This window comes from Anas acuta, chromosome 1 (genome assembly GCF_963932015.1).
Source record: "Anas acuta chromosome 1, bAnaAcu1.1, whole genome shotgun sequence".
In the NCBI taxonomy this organism is placed as follows: Eukaryota; Metazoa; Chordata; class Aves; order Anseriformes; family Anatidae; genus Anas; species Anas acuta.
The window spans coordinates 200,160,981-200,182,640 of NC_088979.1; the positions used below are offsets into that span (position 1 = coordinate 200,160,981).

The 21,660-nt window shown below is 36.6% G+C and overlaps 1 long non-coding RNA gene across 1 annotated transcript; it reads right to left on the bottom strand.

Annotated features, from left to right (window-relative positions):
• Nucleotides 1-3,765: 3,765 nt before the first annotated feature.
• Nucleotides 3,766-17,547, bottom strand: LOC137850337 (uncharacterized). Its single transcript, XR_011092490.1, has 4 exons — nucleotides 17,159-17,547; nucleotides 11,742-11,810; nucleotides 10,729-10,803; nucleotides 3,766-5,005 (listed from the first exon to the last, which is right to left on the bottom strand). It is a non-coding gene; the product is annotated as an uncharacterized lncRNA (long non-coding RNA).
• Between the last annotated feature and the right edge of the window lie 4,113 nt (nucleotides 17,548-21,660).

Sequence of the window (21,660 nt, forward strand, 5' to 3'; positions counted from 1 at the left end):
TGACCATAACTTTTTGCTATAAAATTTTCCTATTTTTTTTCAGTGCTGATTTTCAGGTTCATGCCAAGTCATAAATCACACAGGAACACTATTTGCTTAGCAAATGAAAACCATTGACGACTTGATGTCAAAACCTGATACATGTTGAGCAACTCTTTGCAAACCATGCTGATGATAAAATTGTTTTTCAAGATCTTTCACAAATCATTGGCCCTCTTCAAAGCTGGTTTTAGTCTGGAGAGTAACATCTACAGGAACAAACTCTTATTTCAAGCCCTATTTCTGTGTGATTCTTAATGCATCCAGGGTTTTCTTTCAATAATACAAATAAGATATTTGTTCATACACTGTATGACTCTATGACCCTCAGGAGTGTCTAGCTGCAGAAATACAAGAGTTTGATCATGTCTAATGTCTAAAAGAAGCAGTCCTTAAGGTAATGTTTTTGCTCTTGTATTTAGCTCTTGGTTTCAATGTTCATATTCCAGGTTTCTCCTTACCCAATGATACGTTGATATTACAAAAGAATGACATTATAAAAATCTCAAAGCCCTTCCCAAACTGTGATGATTATTCTCATTAAAAGCAATTCTTATCCACAGGGGTATATAATTAAAAAAGAAGCAGACACTCACTTACTGAAAGAGTTCATAGAAGCACAGGTCACACTGTAAAAATTAATAAGGAAAAGCAGTAAGGACAGAGGTATTGATATAAGCAGAACTATCACTGTGGGAATAAATTTAAAAAAAAAGTCACTTGAGGTTTTCTCTCTTTTTTCTAGAGAAGCAAAGCCTTGGAAGCCCAGTTCCACTTGGTCCATATCATATATGTTGGCCTTCTATACAGTAGTCACATCAAATGGAAATCGGTGTTTGACTATACTAAGAGGTGTTATACACCTAAGACATTCCTTGCACAATGGAGCTTGCAGTCCAAATAGGAGCTCACACTGAAAATAAAAAATAATTAAAAAAAAAAAAAAAGTGTAATAAAACCCCAGACAGAAAACAGAATCAAAATAGTCTGTTCCATATCTCTCATCCTAAAATTAGAACCACTGAGCACAATAGACCGTAGATTACATTGCCAAGTATAAAAACAATCTCAGTTTACTCTAGTTTTGCAGCAAAGTGTTTTGTTCTGTTTTCCAAGTTGCATACACTGTCATCTGTATTGTCATTCCATGGCAGAAAGAGTGTGTAGGCTGAGCAATTTCTAACATCCTTTGATTTTTTACTTTTTTTTTTTTTTTTAAGAAACATCATATACACAATATGATTTGGTTATTTTACTTCCTTTTTTTTTTTTTTTTTTTTTTTTGGCCAGAAGAATTGTAATTCAGAGGGTCTGATTTGTTATGTTGTGCAATATTTTGAAACCATTAACCAGCCAGCATGTTATCAACTACTCAGTAATTCTCCCTGTATTTTTCCCCCTGCTAACAGGTTATCATCTTGCTATGCTCTGTGCTTTAGATTCAGTCATCTCTGGCATGCAAGGAAAGCCTGCAGCAACCAAGCAGGGCATTCCTTCAATCTGTATTTAACAGTTAATTGCAAACCTGTTCCTTGAAGTACTGCCACAATTCCTTGCTTCACTGCAAAGTCTTTGATATCAACCTACTGCTTTTGGAAAGATTACAACTTGTGCACTTGGCTACTCTGGTCAGATGTGCACAAGAACATCAAGTATGAAAGTAAAATTGCTTTCTGCGCTGCATGTGAACCCAACAAACCTCTCAATTGCCATGTTAGATATGCTTCGAACTAGTGCAAACCTGCCAGGGAGCTGCTTTGGGAGAATGGAAATTTCCAACAAGGAGGCTGTATTTCTGGATGGAAATGGAGGAAAGAACTGTACAGGGTAGCCACAATTTGGGGTAAATTCACATAGCTTGCCAGAATTGTTTTCACGTCAAATAAAGATCTATCTTCACACCGGTAACTGAGCATCAAACACTGTTCTCATTTCCAGTAGTGCAAATCCAGAATACCACTCTTAAAGTCTATTCATCAAGAGGATTTTGAAAAAGATTAACGACTTCTATCAAGAAAGAGATGTGGCAGACATTGAATGGGAATTTAAAATGACAGTTTCCAACTAAATATTTCAAACTGTAAGTTACACCCTGTCAATAGTGAGTTAAATTCAGAACACCCAGAATACAGACAGCAACATTTACACACAGGATCAGCTGTGCTGAAGAATAGGAAGGGTTACGTGACTGGCTATTTTGTGTTAATACTCCGTGTCCACTAAACAGACATGAAACTATTTATATTTTGCATAGTCATATTTGTATAAATTCATTGTCCTCCATACTTCTAGTACTTCACATTTTAGTGGAGTCCATGTCGATATTAATGCATTGCCCCAAATGTATCTATAGTCTGACATTAGAGAGTCATGTGCATAAATGCTTAAACTAACTAGGTATTGATTTGCTCTTTCTTTTGTGGAAAAGGAGTTTGAGAAGAGTGGGGTCAGGAAATGCTGACTGTATTGGGAGTTTTGAGATATCTTTGGCTCCAGGCAGTCTTACCTTACACCTGGGTATGATCCAGGACTTGCATTGGCTGTGCATGAAGACATCAGTCCATGCTGATTTTTTTAATTTATATTTTTTTAATACCCATGTAATATTTTGAATCCCATTTGACTATAAGAACCTCCTTATAAGTTTGCAGCTCCTCCATGTGTTTGGTGATTTTTTTACCACTTTTGTGCAGACTGGGAAATTATTTATCTATCCATACAGTTCTCTGCCTGCTCAATATATGTCTATTAAGTAGGTTCCAGTAACTTGTTTATTCCAGGCTAGACTTACAGGATCTAACTTCATCTAGGAAAACATAGCCTTTATAATACTTTTCCAGCACCAATGGACTCTGTTCTATGCTGTACATATAGACATCAACTACAGGGTATATTGGCAGGGTTAGCAAAGAAAAGCCATGGACCTGAGAGCTACCAGTGAGTTGACAGGTCACCAGTATGTGTTTCCTACTGCTCAAACAAGCCTTTTGCATCCAACTGAGAGCAAATGGTAGATCAAAATGATCCACAACAAACTCATTATTAAATTTTTTAGCTCTTAAGAGGCTGCTGCAATCATCTTGCATGAGTGTCTACAGCAGACAGACCACAGAACTTCACTAAGGAGTGAATATTTTTGACTTGGACCTGGAACTCAGCTTAGTCTATGGTATTCAACTCTTACTAATTTGTCCACATCCTGTTTAAATATGAGTACCAGAAATGATAGTATTATTTTACTATCAATCTCAGTGATGTCATGTATCTGAATAACAGCAGCTTCAACTGAACTCAATAACCCACACAGATTGTATACCCACATGTATATGCTAGGATTGTATCATACGCCTTAACAATGTAGCTGTTTATATGTATTTGGAGGGTATACATATACATCTATTAAACCCCATACCTATGCTTCCTTGGTTCCAGATACATGTGCTTTATCTACCAAACTGTCAACAATGGTATATTCTTAAAGCAAAGGACCTTTTTCTGATAAGTTTAAATATACCTAAGTAACTGTGCTACCAAAACCTTTGGAAGGCTATGAGTAAGAAATCCATATTCTTCCTTTAATTCTCCTGATTGAGCACTACATCACTTGAAGAATTTGCTTAGAAAGTTGCTTTCTTCATACAAGTGTATTTTTTTATTATTATTTTTAATTAATAATTATTTTTTTTTAAAGTGAATTAATTATTTAGAGGTATAAGATTCCAACAGGTGTTTTTGTAAAATGAAGTTGAGCTCTGCAGTGTTTCAAATCTATTTGAGTAATTTTTGTGTTCTTCAAGGCTGTATTTACATGATAGTGGTACTTGCTGCAGATCAAGCGAAGGATAATATTCCTCTTTGCTTCTTTTTCCCATGTATGGTACCACAAATTGGAGAAACAAAAAAATATATAGATGACTTTTTTTTTTTTTTTTTCCATAGGATTGCGGGCACATTAGCAATTTTAGAGACTTTAAGCAATTGCATGTACAAATGTATAAAACTGAGAATAGGGAGACCTGAACTAAAACATTGGAACAGATCAAGACGAAGTGTTGAGAGTACTTCAAATTAAAAACTGCATCCAGATATGAAATTTTCAAATGACATAATTTTGACTTCCTAGCAAGCAGAATACAAAGACCAGTAACAAGTTAAGTCTGCATTTAGGGAAGTTCAAATACCACTGATAAATATGGGAGGTTGGCTTATTTCTAAAATGTGTAAATACCAAGACAGATACTGTAGGTTAAGAAATTTTGCTTTTGAGTTCAACAGGATGAGGTCTGTTGCCAGAACACCTCTGCCTCTGGCAGTATTACCATCAACATCTATTGAAACCAACTCATCGGTCATGGGTTTGGAAGTTCAGCTTAAAACATATAGTCTTGTGCTTGCCTTCTGTCTCAGGATGTAAAAGAAAAAGCTCTCTTACATTACTCCTCACAGAAGAATAGTTTCTTTCTGCAGAACTGGCTTTCAATTTTCCACATCAGGACCTTATTCTCTTTATTGCCGAGTTTACCATACAAAGTCACAAACATATTCATTTCTCCTTTGCTAGCAATTAGTTCTTCAATACATAGGCAGATGTTACTCTTTAGCTGTAGCCTAAATATATGAGCTCCTATTTGCCATAAGATGTAATAGATCATGTTCCACATACAATTTTCAAATGACTTCAAGCCTAAATCATAATAAAGACTCAAGAGTTAACATTCCTTTCATCTACAGATTATTACTGAACATTTCTAATAATCTAGTTAAGTTGTATGAAAAGCACAGAAAGAGACATGAAACAGATTTCTCTTCTCATTTTCTTCAATACCGGGAAAAAGAAAAAGACAAATCCAGCAACAATATTTTTTTCCTTTCTCTTAGTGCTTTAACACAGTGATTTTCTTTGAAAGAAAATATGTTGCAATCAGCTGGGAAAGCTATTAAATGTTGTTCTTGTTTTCTGTGCCACCTGTGAAATACCATGCAAAAGATTTTAATCTTTGTTTCAGTATTTTTTCCTTAAATTCATTAATTTAAATGGAATTACGGTTCCTTTGATCCAAAGAAAGAAAACTATAGCTACAAATTCTATTTTTAAAGTTTATTAAATAATAAATTATATATTTAAATAACAAATTATAAATTTAAAAGATATGACTTCATTGACAGGCTGGTGATATACCTTGGTAATTACATTATACTAGTGAATAATTACCATTGCCAATGACACCTTCATGCCCTGCCCCAAGGACAGGTAGGAGAAAGAAAAAGGAGAAATGGGGTGAAATGTTATTCCCACCCAGGTAGGAGTTTGTGTAAGATCTTTTTACTGCAATTATATTTGTTTCTTGTAGAGTTCTCATGTTAGATTAAATTAAGGGACATGGCCTAAGAGGCTGGATATTGACTCACAAATCAAGAATACGTTCCATGACCTGGGACACGTGAGTTCATGAGAAATGTAGTTATGGCAAAGAACCCATGAAGAAACATTGAACATGACTCATCTAAACTACAGTTTCTCTTACTTTGCAACAGCATAGTTGGAAGTAACTGAAAGCTGAAGTGTTACCAATACATTTCAACATTTCTGACCTAAGAATTTATTAGATTTTTTTCTTTCCCCAAAAATCATTTTCTTTGAAACCAGACTGAAAATAAATGTTGACAGAGTGGAAATTTCTCTGTGTTGAAATTCCAGCCTTCGTTCTGATAACCCATATTTGGTTGGAACCATCGGACCTTTCTGTATTATTTATTGTTGTTTATATTCAAGGTGCCCTTTCCAAACAGACATGAAAATATTTGGCCTCTGCTATTTAGGTCTTGTATCATGTTAAAACTTAAAAAGCTAGTTCATTTAAACTGTTGACATATATAAAAATGATACTGATGTTTTAGAAAATAGAAACATTTGTCCTCCTTCACTGAACTTACAAAAAGTCACCATTTATTTTATTTTATGCAAAGTTTTGTGAGGAATAAGAGAGAGAAATTGAGACTGATACCGTCCTCAACAAAAGTTTAACCGGGAAAATTTCTCAGAGTTCTGAAAAAGAGCTGAAAGGAAACAAGGTTGATGATGTGACTGGTAGGTCACAAATGATTTTCTTCTATGATAGAAGGGAACAAAATAGGAAAATGGTTGTTCATTCTTCTTCAAATCAGTTAAGCTATGTCATTTTGACTCTAAAATATCTGACCTGTGGGGATCTGAGTGTAAAAATACAAAAAGAGTGAAGACTGTACTCTGACAGGCATGCTAATTTCATTTTGCCTCAGTTTCCTCATTCCTAAAATGGGCAAAATAAGCTTATGGGCTGCACAGAGTGTCTAGGGAAATTTTGAGAATAAAGAGCACTTATTGTTGTTTCCCCATTTTGTTGTAAGTGCAGCTCTTCAAAAGCATAAACTCTCTGCCCTCACCATCCTCTACCCTATGAGCCAAGTTGCCACCAGCTCATTTACAACCAGCTGAATTTCTCTGAGTGCCAGCTCTTAAATAAAAATAAATAAATAAATAAATAAATAAATAATACAAAATAAGAAGAAAGATTCCTTCTTTTGACCAAATCATTTAAATTAAGAGAAAGTGTTCAAAATAGGCTCTTGCCAGAACTGATGTTTAGGGACAGATTCTGACCTTCTTTAGAAATGAGGTGAGCCATCAGCACCATTACATGGAGCAGGATTAGCAGCAGACCCTTCATTTCCCTGCCTTACTCACCAAACAACATTTCTCCATAGCTCTGCTCCACTGATTGGAAAGGCTGCAGCTTAATGGCCTTTCATTGCAAACTTCCTTTTAGTGCCCAGCCCAGCAATTAGGCCCCAGCCATGCTTCACGACCTCTGACTGCCTCACTGTGAGCTTTGATCAGATCTTTGCTCACTGACACACATCTAATAGCCCACCACCGCACCAACTAAGCTATCAGGTCCTAATTTATGCCTCACTCTGCATCCTAGGCCAAATAAGGAGTGTAATTAGCTATTATACCAGCCAGAAGTTTGACCTGACCTCCTGTTTGGAAGTTGGGCATGGAAAAGGAAAGAAATGAGAAAACTACTGAAAATGAATTTTGTGGTGCTCTGTAAAACAATACAAGATCCATACACAAGCAATGGCCCTTCATTCACATTTCTGCTGACCACATAACATCATCAGTAGCCAAAATTGCAAATTTTATTTTTGCAGGAGTCTGTCTCATTTTGGTAGCAGATAGTTCCTCTAAGCTCATGCACTGTTGCTACCAACATGAGTACAGTTAAACGAATGAAAAATGCTAAGAAGCCCAACAGTTTTACAGTTAAATACAAGAGATGTGAAAGGCATGGGTTTCACTGTCACTTTTTTTCATATGGCTTCTGATTTTATTTTGAAGTGACATTAAAAAGAGATGTGGAAGCAAGGCAAACAGCAGCAAAAGAAAAAGTTTCAAGTCTATTTTTTTTTTTCCAGACTGAAATGAAATGTTTTACTTCTGAGCCCTTAGAAAGGATGTTTATTCTACTCTAAATAAAACTGAAGTATATTTTTAAATGAAACATCACCTCAAATTACTTTGCAAGAGTCCAAATAAAAAACATTTACATTTTTTCCAGAATCTTTTTCCCACTTTCCTACAGCTTTTTTTTTTTTTTTTCTTTTCCTTATTTGAAAGGGTTCTCTTCGATCAGCATGAATTCACAAAATATTTCAGCCAACTGACTTGTATCATTTCAGTGGGAAAATTTCCTACTTGAATCTATCATTCCATTCTGTGCGGCCACCTCTCATGAGGCAGAGAGAAAGCAGAGCCCTGGAGAGATGTTAGCTTTCCTGAGGCTACGGCTGCATCAGGGCACACTCTCATTTGGCACATGCACTCCAGCATACAGATATCCACCCGCCAGCACAGGCAGAAGGTTCAGGTGGTCTTTTATTCCAGATGGACAAGGATGAATGCTTTGTAAACACCTAGCTTTGTCCTGCCTGTACTTCTGGTTAAGACAACAACCTTTGCCTCTCTCCCAGTGTAAGAGTAACATAACCTGCTGCAACCAGCATTCAACCCATCAACCAAGCTCCTTCCAGCATCTATGGGCTTATTTTGGGACCTCTGACAAGACCAGTTAAAGGTAAGAAAATGTTGGATGGGGTTTTAGTTCCTGAAAGCATGGAGAAGAAACTAGAATTAAGGAACATCCTTGTCATGGGCTGGTGAGGTGGCTATGTTGAGCTGACTAGTAGATGTGTGAGGTTTAGTGTTGTTCTATTTTAGCTAAGTTTCAGATATTAAGTGATTTTCCAAAACTGTAGGTAGACTGATATGCTGAAGAGCTGACTTGACCATTTCTCTGTCAGTTGCTAGAGGAATGAAAACAGCTCTCTTAGGTGTTTTCATATCCAAAATGTATGGTCACCATTGTTATCTTTCCATCTGCTGTAACAGGTCACAGAAACCACAAGTTTTTATTTCCCTATGATATTCTAAAATAATCTAAGTGACAATATCTCTGATATATATATATTTTTTTTTAATGAGATATTACTTCTTTTAAAGCATCAAATCATACTTTGTTGGGATATTTAAACTTGTGTTTTAAGGTCGTCTTTATATTCTAGATGTGCCAGAATGAAAAAAAAATAAAAAAATCTAGCATAATATATTTACAAAATAACATGATCACGAATGTGAAAGCTGTTTTATCTTTTCATAACCACTTTTAATCTACGGTGCTATATTTCTCAGTTTTGTTCTGTTTGAAAAACGAACAAGCAAACAAACAAAACCTAAAGTTCAGATATGAAATTGTATACAGTGAGAGGATAACAGAGTTTGGGCCTCAACCTATCTGTGAAGGGCCATCAAGGACACAGTCTCAAAACACCAAGTGACCTAAAACTGGTCCTGTCTGTCCCCTTGAACTCTTCTGAGAGCAACCTAGAATCTCAGCCAAGATCTCAGTGACTGCAAACACCAATAGTGTCCCACAGCCTGGGACATGCAACACCCTAGGGAGAGTTCCTGACATCTTTATACTGAGGAATACATTGACTATTTTTGGTTGCAAAAGTTCTGGCCACCTGAAATCCAAAATATAATTAACTGAGTCACAATACTCTGAGGATGTCTCCTTTCTTGATTTTCTCCGTACCTACCTCCTTAGGTCTCCTTTCTGGCAGAACTTATGTTCCCTAGTTTGAATGGGAAGTCATTCAGGATCCAATTCACACAGGAGGTCAAAATTTCCAGATAGAAAGAATTGTTCTGGCTTGCTTAAAATTAATTTAGTCATGCAATACCCCTATCAGGGTGAGACAGCTGATCTTAGGAAATACCTCTGCCCTCACTAACAGACCCACTGTCTCCAAAAAAGCAGTAGTATTGCTCTTTCAAGGGAAGTTCAATAATCCAAACACGAGAACAAGTTTCATCAGAGGTTGACAGAACACCATTAGGAAGGGATTACAAATTTTAGAAATCTGTGTTGGACTGGTATTTGTTAACAATTAATTTGCCTGGGGAAAGAGACGTGGTATCTGGAATAACCCATGCCTTAGCTTTGGAGAGAATTCTGATGTGGGACAGTGCAGAAGCCCTGAAATGAACAAGTGGGTTGAGAAGGTCATTGAATAAAAAGTTATTTTTTTAAGCACTGTGGACCTGAAATTATTATTTGACATTTTATTTTAAGTCGGTGCTGATAAAAGTATATTAATAATACGAAGAGTAGAAGAGAGTTGAAAAACTAAAAGGGCAAATCAGGATCTGAATCAAACAAATATTACATTTCAAACAGAAATCGCCAATGGACAAGGACAGTTGTTCTACCAAAAGAAGTTATAACATGATCCAAAAGGTAGAATTAGAAACCAAACAAACATGGGCTGGAACAAACCAGGGTAATTAAATAATGAAACAACTCCCTCCACCACTGCCCACTTTCAAATCTAGAGTGATGTGCTCTGAATTCTGGATCTACTGATAGCAACATAGAACAGTTAATGCAAGAATTACTTCAGAGAAGTCCCATGACCTCTGTCACTAAGGAGGTCAAGAAAGATGAGAAAATAAATCCTTATGGCTTTAAAAAGACCTGAGTTAATATCCTTTCCAAAATGTTAAATATTTAAGGCTGAGCAGCATAGCTATTGTGAAATGGATTAAAAGGGGGGTGGGGAGAGGGGGATGTTTTTGTTTTCTTGTTGTTTGTTGTTTTGCTGTTTGTTTGTTTTTAAGACAGAAGATAATTAACTTATGGAATGCATTGCTGTGGGATGTAAGTGGAGAAAATATCTTCAACTCATGTTAAAGATTGTACACCTATTTAAATAACTGGTTAACTTGTGATCCAGAGAAATTTCCCTATATCAGAACACTTGATTAAACAAACTTAATGTTACTGTGATTTTCACAGCTCTTTTTAGATGCTATTTCTTTGCTTCAAGTGGCATGGTCTCCAAAAATGATGCCTCAGGCCAAAGGTACAAGCCTGTTTTTGAAGCAAAGGTTTTTGAAGGTATCATTTCCTCAAGAAAATTTTGTTTCATTATACAGAATAAATGTTGGCCTGAGAGGCATAAAAAAGGTCTGGATTCAAGACAGGATCTAACCTGCAACTGTTAGAACTATTCAGAAATATCCAAATTCCAGGCTCAATTAGAATACTGAAGAAAAAAGAAAAAAGCCAACAATTAAATACTTACCTTTACTCTGGCTCCTAATTCTTTCTTACTTATTGAAGAATAACTTGCTTATGTGATTGCAGCCCTTGGAACAATCTGCATTAAACAGAAATCACCATATTATATTATTTAAAAGCTTTTTCCTGCCACCTCATAATCAAAGCCCTGGGAGAATATTTATTGTGAAGTATTTGCCTTATATTTAAAAGGTTCTTAATTTCAATATGGACATGGTTTTCTTTAAGGGAAGTCCTTTGCTTAATACTTCTTTGTAGCATAGCATCTTATATAACATAATTTCAAAGCCTCCCCCTCCTTTTCTGTGTTTTTTTTGTTTGTTTGTTTGTTTTTTTTTTGTTGTTCTTGGTAATTTTTTATCAATTTTATTCATTTCCTGCACACCTATTTAGCACTGTTCCTACTGATAGCTTTTTTTTTTTTAAAAAAAAAAAAAGTCACAAGGACAGTTAGTAAACAAACTCAAATTTATTTTATTTTTTTTCTTTTTTTCAGGAATGGTATGAGGCTGAGTCACTTTTTTCCCCCTGGAAAGTGTTTATGTTCAGAGATGCTTGATTTTTAATAAGATGCTTCCAAATAAAACATTTCCTTTTGAACTATTTCAAAGCATTGAAAGTAATGTCATTATTTTTTTTGTTATGTTTCAGGAAAACTGAGGTTTAAACAGCAGAATTTCCAGGGGGAGAACTTCTATTTCTAAGAAGAGAGGAAACTTTTTCTAAGATGGAAGGGCAAAAAGGCACTTTTTTGGAGGCAAAGTATTCTACATTAGGACTAAATATGTGCATGCATGTATTTTCAGTGTTTCCTGATAATCAGGTATTCCGATGAGCTTAACTGTAGAAGCAGTGAAAGGGGTTTTCTCTTACACATTGTGCAGAACTGCTGAATCAGTGTTTCTCAGTGAAACTGCATGACAAGCAGTGCCAGGTGCTCTATTTTGGGCACATTTTTTTTTAGAAAAAAAGTCATTTCTATATACAGTCATTTTGACATGGGATCTATGTGCTTACCTGATTTGATTTCTCTGTCAGTGACTGTCCTCCAGGAAAGGTCTTCTTCTTTAACTCACTTTGTGGGGTCTGAAATTTTGGTTCAGATTTAGTGGCATGCCAATACAAGTGTCTCCCTATTTATATATATATATATATATATTTTTTTTTTTTTTTTCCCCAGAAACTTTAAAGAGAAGGAAAGTGTGAGCAGCCAGTCTCCTAAACACTGATTTTTAAGGTACAGTTATACAAGCAATGGTTAAGATGTAGCTTGGATGTGAACTTTCAACCCAGTGGCTGCGTCCTGATTGCTGCTTGTCATGCATGCAGAAAAAATGTGAAGCAGCTAAACTCTCCACAAAGGAGGGATGAATCACCCTATGCTGTATGCTGTAGGATAAGGGCATGTCAGTGTACAGGTACTGTAGAGGAGTGAAACACCCTGGGTTTATGGCCTCTCTACTTGCCTGTAAGCCCATACTCAGAGTCTGCACCAAAGAAGCACTGGGCATTCCTAACTAAAAGAGAAAATTCCTGAGTTTATAACACAAATTAAATATTCCAGAGTGTAAAACCATCAATAATAAAATCTGACAGTATTTAAGAAACATCACAATGGGGAATAGTTGGTGATTTAAAGGATATAAACATTGATTTGGGAAAAATTATTTATCCACATAATAGCCTCCAAAGTATTTTTCCCACTTGCAGTATTTCAGCTTGCCCTGAGAGTGAGAAGCAATCTTTCTGCTGGCATCAAAATCCTGATGCAGCTGGAAGGGGCTTGATGCACTTGAAGATGTGATTATCCACAGGAAGGAGAGATCCTGCAGCCCTGGTCATGACAGGGTGGTGTGCTGACTCCGCAAAACGTCCCCTGCCAATTTGACAACTGCGTGGTTTGCAGTTTTGGAAATCCAAGCATCTTTCTGGGTATTAGTCTGGAGGCTGAGGGCAAGAAAGAAGCTGCAGAGTGGTGGATGAGGGATTAGTAAGTGCACAGAGGTCACGGTATTAAACAATATGTAAACTTCACGGTTTAGGCCCTGCTCCAGCAAACAGGGTTAGGAGTTGAACAGAGCTATTTTCTTCCATCACTGGCTGTCCTCAAATTAGTATAGCAATAATATCTGGTAGCTGACAATGGGGTCCCGTCATTATAAATTTGTTTTGTAAATACCTACATGGCAGAGGCTGGTTACAAAAGAGCTCAAAACCCGAAAGCAGCAGACAGGCAAAGATTGTGAGCACAGACAGATGCAATCCAGGATGTTCTGCTCCCCTCTGCTGAGTTTTGGGGAGGGGAGGGGACAGTAAGTCTTTTTCTCTGCTTACTCCTCCCACTAAATCCTTGGTTAATTTAAAGTGTAGGCAGGCCAGCTTTGCACATTTATCTGAAGTTTAAGGAGTTAATGTATACTGCTGTTTTACTGCTGAAAGACAGAACACAGGAGTGTTTCTAGTGCACATTAGTGGTTGTTTAAGCAAAGCCAACAGGGAGCTTAAATTCCTGCTGTTTCTGCTGTGATGATTCTCTTTGTGTCACAGAGAGGTGAACCATAGTGCAGAGGACTCTGGCATGTCACAGTGTTACCACAGTTAATACAGGAGCAGGTAAACTGGAAGGGTTTACACCTTGCTGAAGGCTGCTGGTCAATACAGAAATAGCTACTGCCACAGTACGGCCTGTTTGGGTCATTACTTTTGAATAAGAAATGTGTCAATTATGTTTCAACATCTGGCCAATGGTTATGAAGGGAAGCCAGCTGGCTACATCACAGCTGCAATGTTTGATGAGTCCCTTCCTTCACTGTCCCAATTGTGTGGGCCTAAGAGCAGAACTGTGGGTCAGCAGGAGGAAGAACACAAGGCCTACTGCTGCTTTTTCCTTCTCCAAGCGTTTTATTGTAGCCTGCATCCCTTCGCTGACTGAGCTGGATTAAGTCTCCATGACAGGAAGTCAGGAATGTAGATTTATTCAGACTTGTTAAAACAGTGGCACACATCCCAAGGAAGACAAATAGCCTTTTGTGAGATAATTTGCTAACACTGTTCCACCTTAACATGTATCTGTCCTGTTATCGCATGACTAATATGGACATAACCCTGTGCACTTTTATCAGACATGCATACATATGTCAGCCTGATTTGTGTCTCACTTGGATGGGTGAAGAAGCCAATGGACCTGTGCCCAAGCAAAACTCATTGAACTGAGATCAAAATCTGCTGTGCACTCTTAATTTGCTGCTTGTGCCTTTTTGCAGTAAGTGGCTTTAGCTCAGATGAGCATTTTCAGTAAGTCATTCAGTCATTTCTTTTACATATGAAGAATTATTCATGGAATAGAAGCATTTGGTATTCACTGTCAACATTACAGTACTTTTTGTTAGTCACGTTATTCTTTTGGTTAAAAGAACAGTGGGCATCTGATCAGGAGAAAAACCTACCCTGTGAGTAATCCTAAACCATGAGTAATCAGAACAGGATGTATCTTGTTCTCTTGTAGCATTTTAACAAATGCTAAAGAATTCTATAATGTTTTAATGACTAACCTGATGTAAATTAAAATCTGATTTAAATCATGTTATTACCTTCACTGCTGATAGGGAAACTGAGGCATGGGGCCATTCAAAGTCTCTGGATAAGAAGTCCTAGATCCCAATTCAGCACAAACTTCAACTAAGCTTAAGCAGAAAGCAAAGAGGCCTTTCGGTTTCACTACTGACACAGGATTAGGGAGATCTGACTATCTCTGTCAGATATGTTGTGCGCATTTATCCTCTTTTAGTGAATGGCAGGTAGCAATACTGCCTTTGCAAACCATCTGGTTAGGTTGTGAGAGCTTCAGGGACAGGAATAATTCTTTCTTGGGCACTTGAATAGTGCTTACCATAAACAGGCGCTCCTCCTGGCTTTGCTATTGGTGTCAGTGGTGAGGCAGAAGGCTGCCAAATAAATTGTGTGTTGAAAAATTATTTTTTTTTTATTCCTCCAGATTATGTGACTTTGACAAAATCAGCCTCCTTGGAAGCTGAACACTACTGCTTTCCACCACAGACATGAAAATGTATGATAGTGAGCTTTGGGACAGAGATCCATGCTCTTTCCATACAAGCAGCACATATTATGACCTGTTTACACTGAAATTTAGCCAAAAAAAAAAAAAAAAAGTCTCTCAACTCCCAATCAATGGATAAACAAACAGCTCCAGTCACATCCTACATACAATTTCCAAAAGTACCTACATCCTTCTCTTCAGAACCAAACAAATCAAGAGATTCCACAAACAATTATCTGTGTTCATGTCTAACTGAGAGGTATTTGTGTTGGCTGGCACTGTTTTGCTGTTAACCCATGCGATCAGGACAGGCAGGTCCATGCTGGTGTTGCAATACATTCACAGAGGATACTGGCTTTCCTTTTACACCAGTAGGTGACTCTGCACTTATGCTACTGTTTCTCTGCATTTACCTTGTTTGAACCAACGGCATAATTCTGTCCAGGAATTTTGTCTTTCAGCTTCCTAGAGAACAGATGAAGCTAGGCAAAGAACTCTTTTAAGCAAATAATAAAAGCTCTAGTACCATTAATGTGCTACAGAAGAAAGCCACAGGTACACGAATAAAAGGTGGACCTTTGACCAAAGTGATACACCCACTACTTAAAAGCAGTGACTATTTTTTTTTCTGAGCATTTTTAAAAGCATAATTTCTTTTTTTATATTTGATAGATAGTAAGTCCAGATCAAATGAATACCTTACGAACTACTCTTCTGCAGAAACCCACGAGTCTCTGCTTTTTCCTGGCAAAGCTGAAGTTAGCTTAAAATTCCTCAAACTTGACATTTTTCCCCTATCATAAAATTCTCTAGTCAAAATAGAAGCTTTGAATGAAACTGTATGATTTTTTTTACCATTTCTACAAGAAGAAATATATATATATTCAATTGTATCACAATGTAATATTTATATTTGTGTTTCAAATAATTTTAAAATATATTTATTTAACACAATATTTATTTAGAGAGGGGGAAAATGTAAAAAAAAAAAAAAAAAAAAGGCATTAAATGATTAGATTGATCTGATTTTTTTTTCTTGCTGCTTCATTTCAGTTCCTCAGAAAATCATGAGAGAAAAAAAAAAATTCTATGATGTGATTCAGAACAGGGTCTCATTTCCAAATACTGGAATTCCCCCAAGAATGGAAACCATGAACTCTAATCACAGCTTTCCCACTCTCTGACCCTGCAACTGATATCAGAGTCAAAGTGTTAGAAACTATATGGCAGTTTAATGCAGATTCACTCTTCCCATTTTACACACTTCTTTCACGGTGGCCTCTGCATTTTCAAGTACTCGTGTCAAGGTCCTTCCCATGTCTCACAGATTGCAACATCCAGGTGTTCTGGACATTCCCAGTGGGTATGTTGCCTCTCTATTTTTTAACAGTGACACTGTAAATATTTTGGTGCAGAGGGATAGTTGGCTTACAAAGCAAAATATTTTTAAAGCCATAGGTAATTTTGTTTTCTTGACTACATAGTGCATTCTAATTATTTATATCCTATGAGAACAAGTGACATCTTTTAACACTTTAAATATTTTTATAGTCCTTTTTTATATCTTCTTGTGTTCCATTTAAAAGAAAAAGAAAATCAAATTTTGTAATTTTAATATCCAGAATATTTTAAGATTTAGTACAGCTCAGTTGGACTTTGCTTGATGCTCAGTCAGCAATATAAATCAAAAGCAACCTTACTGGTTGTCATTAGACCTCATTCACTTACCCTTAAACAGATGCAAATCAAGAGTAAATACAAAAATAAAAAAATAAATAAAGAAAAATCAGTAGCATTATGAATTGAAGAAGAACTGGTCCTGCTGACTCTGCATTTCTGCACAATTTGGCAGTAGTGCCTGCACTGCACACAGATGAAGAAAATTGTTACAAGGCAGAGCCTGAGCAGAAGTGTTTATTTTTAGCGTAACTTAAATCAGACAATGAGTCTTTCCAAACACCGTTCACACTTTTCAGTTGTTCCACACTACAAGGTGACATGAGAGTTTTCACGGCTCATGATAAATCATTCCAGGAGGACAGTAAGAGGGCTGGCATGGGGGGAGCAGGGGAAGAAAATAAAAATTAATAGCTGAATTACTGTGAAATAGGTACTTTTACTGTGATGGATTTGATGTAGTGAATAGACTCAGGTACAGAGAAGTGGATTTAATTGTAATGCATGGATTAAGATAGACATGGAGAATGGAATCACTGTGTGTAGAATAACTTCTGATAGTTCAATTCTGGTGCATTTTCATTTTAAGTTACTTAGTTTTCTCTCCTATTTATATGTGTATGTATATGCGTATGCACATATCTAAAAGATCATAAAGTTGCACAAAAACAGGAAAAGCTCAAGCACAAAAATTACTCACCTTCAAGGAACATTGTGGCTTGTTTTTTTCTAAGACTATCCTTCTCTTCATAATGTTTCTAGAAACTAAGCAGTGAAAAATGTAGCTTTGAGAATTTCAGAGCACCTTGGACAGAAACCTGCAGTGTAACCCAGATAAATTATTCTAAATTAACATATTTCTGGTCATCAGCTCTCTACCACTGTGACTACATAAAGGCCCTGTGATTCCAATTTACTGGGGAAGTTCACTTCACTTATTTTTAAATATCTACATCCCACCCAATCTTCCTGAGATCCCTTGATAGTCAAGGAATATGGTTCTATTGCCTATTCTACATGACAATTTTATGATAGGGTGAACTTTGCCCTAAAAGCAAATATTTTCTTCCACTAACCACCAAGGAAATGTAACACAGACATAGATTTCAGCTGCTGATGGGTATGCAGAGCATAGATATACATGTATTCTTGGTACCTCCCATCTGGTTCCCGTTTAGCTGCAGCAGCTGAAGCCACACCAGGACCAGCTGTTCCTCAGGCCCTTAGCTGGTGATTATCTCCCTGATTGAAGAGATACCAGAAGCAAATTAGAATTAGATCCTTGGATACTATAGCCAGATAGCTCTATCTGGGAAGTTAAACCATGCTGACCTGAGGCTATGAAGCAGCAAAATGAACAGGCAACCTGGTTGTTTCTGTGAAAGACAACATCTGGTAGACAGGTGAGGCAGAAGACAAGGAGAGATGAGAAAGGCGGTGTCATCATTATCATTAGTTTTATCAAAATCCAAAAAGACTCTGAGTCATAACCCTACTTAGGAAGTAAAACTGTTCTTGATGCGATCTGGAGTAATTTTGGTTTGCTGCTAGCTATGCTGGGAAGATACTGTCATTTCCAGCTCACTGAAGAATCAGATAGGTGGTCTAAGCTGACTTTCCATCTATCTGTTCAGTTGTCATGTTCTGGTCCAAGCATGATGCAACCACTAAAACACAAGGAAATCAGCAACGAGAAATGCTTAGTGCACTTAATTAAGTACTGGAACGTAATCTTGAGGAACAGGATGTGAACTGCAGCTTGGGGAAGAATGGGTGAAGGGAAGCCTGTAAATATATTTGGTTATGAGATTTTGCAAAAAGTACATGCCTCAGAGCTGTTTGTGGGGTTAATTCTGCTTTGATAGATGCTTAGCAATGGAGTACATGTAGTATGTCCATATGCAGCTTCAACTCTAACATTTCTTTGTGTGGGAAATTCCCCTGGATTTATGTCTTTAAAGGAAAACAAAGGCCAAATTAATCTCTGGGAAGATTGTTCTCCTCTGGAATTTATGAAGCTGTCTGAAGCAAAGGTCTTTCCTTGTAGGCCCTTCCACATCTAACTGCAGAATGAGTGGGAGTGAATTATAATTGCACGCTACAGGAAGTGGTTGAAGGAACGTCAGCAGAAGAGGCAGCACCTTTTGTCCAACCTGAGAGCACACAAAAAAAAAACACATAATATGATAATCTGGGAGACCTGATTAAGGACTGACTATACGTCTCCTTGTCCCTATCACATTCTTCAAGGGCTCTTCTATCATTTCATCCCTATTTAGAACCATCTGCCTGATTTGTGCAAGTCCACCACAGTGTGACTATGCCTACTCTGAAGTCACACAGCTGAATTGCATCAGGTCATCATGGTGCCCATTGTCCAAGACAAAGCATTAAATTGAGATAAAGTATGTCAAATTACATTTAAACTTAGGTTTTCATATGTATGTAGATATATTTTTATATATGCACACAATATATGTATTATCTAATATATATGTATATATAATGAACACATATTATGCAAATGAAAATATACATTTATGTGTATTACAGGCAGAAATATACATGAGTACATATACATGCTATATATGCAGTAACAAGGCAGTCTGATCATGTGTATATGTATACATAGAGTTATGTGTGAATTAATACACACACATATTTATATTTGGGTATGTATAGGTATAGCATGTATGTATTTGTACCTCAATCTATGTTCATAGGTTTATGCAGTAATCGCTTGTTTATCTACAGCTATGCCAGCTTACAATCACATATGAGTACTTGAAAACTTTGATATATTATAGGGCGTGGGAAAAACAAAGGCACGTGAACAGGTTTACATGTTACAGTTTGTGATGGTGCCTAAATATCACACACGTGCATGCATGCCTTTGCATGTGTTTAGAAGCAAAATATTAATGATATTTGCATATTTGCTCACATCAGTTTTTTTTTTTGCCAGAAAGCCTTCCTTGAAAGACAAGATTGTTGTTATTATTATTTCAGTAACAAAGCAGCAACAGAAGCTGTGAGATGTAAGCAGACATAGAAAAGTGTCATCTAATAGTCCATCAAACAGCTCTTGTCACACAGATAAACCTTTTATCTCTGTCTTCCAGATTCTAATCAAGGGTACAGTTTGCATGTTTCTTGTGTCACTGCAGCAACCAATTCAGTTGGGACTTCCTATGCCCTGGGAAATAAACTCATTTTGACCCAAATGAGCATTTCACTGTCTTGTTTTATCTTTTCACATTAACATTGACGATTATTTGTTAGTCAGGACAATAAGAGTGCATTTTCTCACCAAAGGGATGGGCTGCAAGGCAGAGTGTATCTGCTTATTTGGAGATTTTTGAACACAGAAGAAAACCAAAACTCTTTCTGGGAAATGTATTCACAAGGCAAAGTTTTCACTGTGGTTACAAAACCATTTAAAATACTCTGAAATCTGAAGTTTAGAGAGTAAATTATTTATTATTTTAAAATTCTGTTTATAGTTTCCACAGTTTTTCTCATTATCCAAATATAGTAATGAGAGTATAAAAGAAATTGTGAAGTTTCAGATTCTATCATATTTTTACAATACTGGCATTGTTGCACATTCAAATTGTGTATTTCAGTTCGGCTGTGCTTAATCAGTCATCCTTAATGGTTTTGCACTCATAATTAATTGCTCACATTGAAATAGAAACCAAGTGACAAATAAACCATTGCCTAAAGTTAAGTCTTAACGCTAAAAATATAAAAAGGAATCTTTTATGTCTTGTTTTTATTGTGAGTCTTATGATTCTTGATGATGGGTTCAATAGTCTTGGTTTCTGAAATTGTTTACATGAGCTTTCATTCATCTGATACTAATTTCTAGCTTGCATGTTGTTGGCAAGTAGTCTGAAAAAATGAGACCTTGGGCTATATCTCTAATAGTAAACTAAAAGCCAGGGAACAAGGCCTGAGCTGGCTGCTGGATGACTTTCATCCAGACAGCTACCTCTGCCTTGGGACATTTGATTTGCTTGTGGGAGGTCAATAAATAAAATTCCATGTCTAATATTTTTAACATTTCTTATTTTCTCTTGAGTATTTGAAAGTTTGGACATGCATCACTGAGCAAAACAAGCACAAAGCTCTGGAAAACAAGAAGCGGTTGGACATTGCCTGCTCAAAGGTGTCTTCAGCATTGCAATTCAGAGCTGATCTAGTTGTCGTTGCCTCAGCCCTTACATATGAAAGAAACAGGAACTTTTTGGCATGCAATTTTTTGTGATACATTTTCATTTTTACTTTTGGATGAGATGATGCCTGGTGGCACATCTCTCTCCTCCAACAGAAGAAGGTTAAAGCAGCCCAAGCTGGATTTCTTATGGAGCAGTAGCTTGTTACCTCTCCTTACCACAAGAGGGAATTTCCCTTTTCTCTTCTCCAACTGATTGAAGAGGTTTTTTAGGAATTTTCTTTTCCTTAAGCATTGTTCTTATTAAAAATAGTTCAACACCTTAGGCCATAAAAGAAATTCTCCTCTGATCAGGCCTCCTGCCTCAAGCAGTTAAATAAATAGCATCCATTTGATGTAGCAAATGTGAAAGCTCCATGTTTACTTCTCCACTTTGAAAAAAGCATATAATAGCAGCTTTTTTTTTTTTTCTTCTTCTTCCTGAGGTTCATGTTGTTGTAAAATAAACAGATGTTTGGAAAGGGAGGAGGGAAATGTATACATTTTAAATGTTTAAAATATACCCAGTCACCAGTGATTAACAAGCATAACAAAGGGTGATAAGGAAACAGAAGATATCAGAACTCACTGGCTTTGGTAATTTTTTTTTGTTTGGTTTGGTTTATTTATTATTATTATTATTATTATTATTTTCTACTGTAAAATGTCTGGCATTGCCAAAAATAAAAAAACAAAACCTGCTTTGAAAACCAGACATCTGTTTTCAGAACCTTTGAGACTGAAAGCGTGAAATGTAGGAAACATAAGAAAAGACCCTAGCAAAGAGTGCATCCCCCCTCAGAACATGAAAAGCTACAAGAAAATCAAATCAAAACAAATATGAGAAACAATTTTATGAACCAAGGTTCCTCTTTAAAGCAAATAGTTTGTGTGGAATGGATGAGAACTTCAGTTTTCAAACCTGAGCTTGCTCATTGTCATTCCCAAAGACCTTCTCAAGGGACTCCCAGCTCAGAATCTTCTGT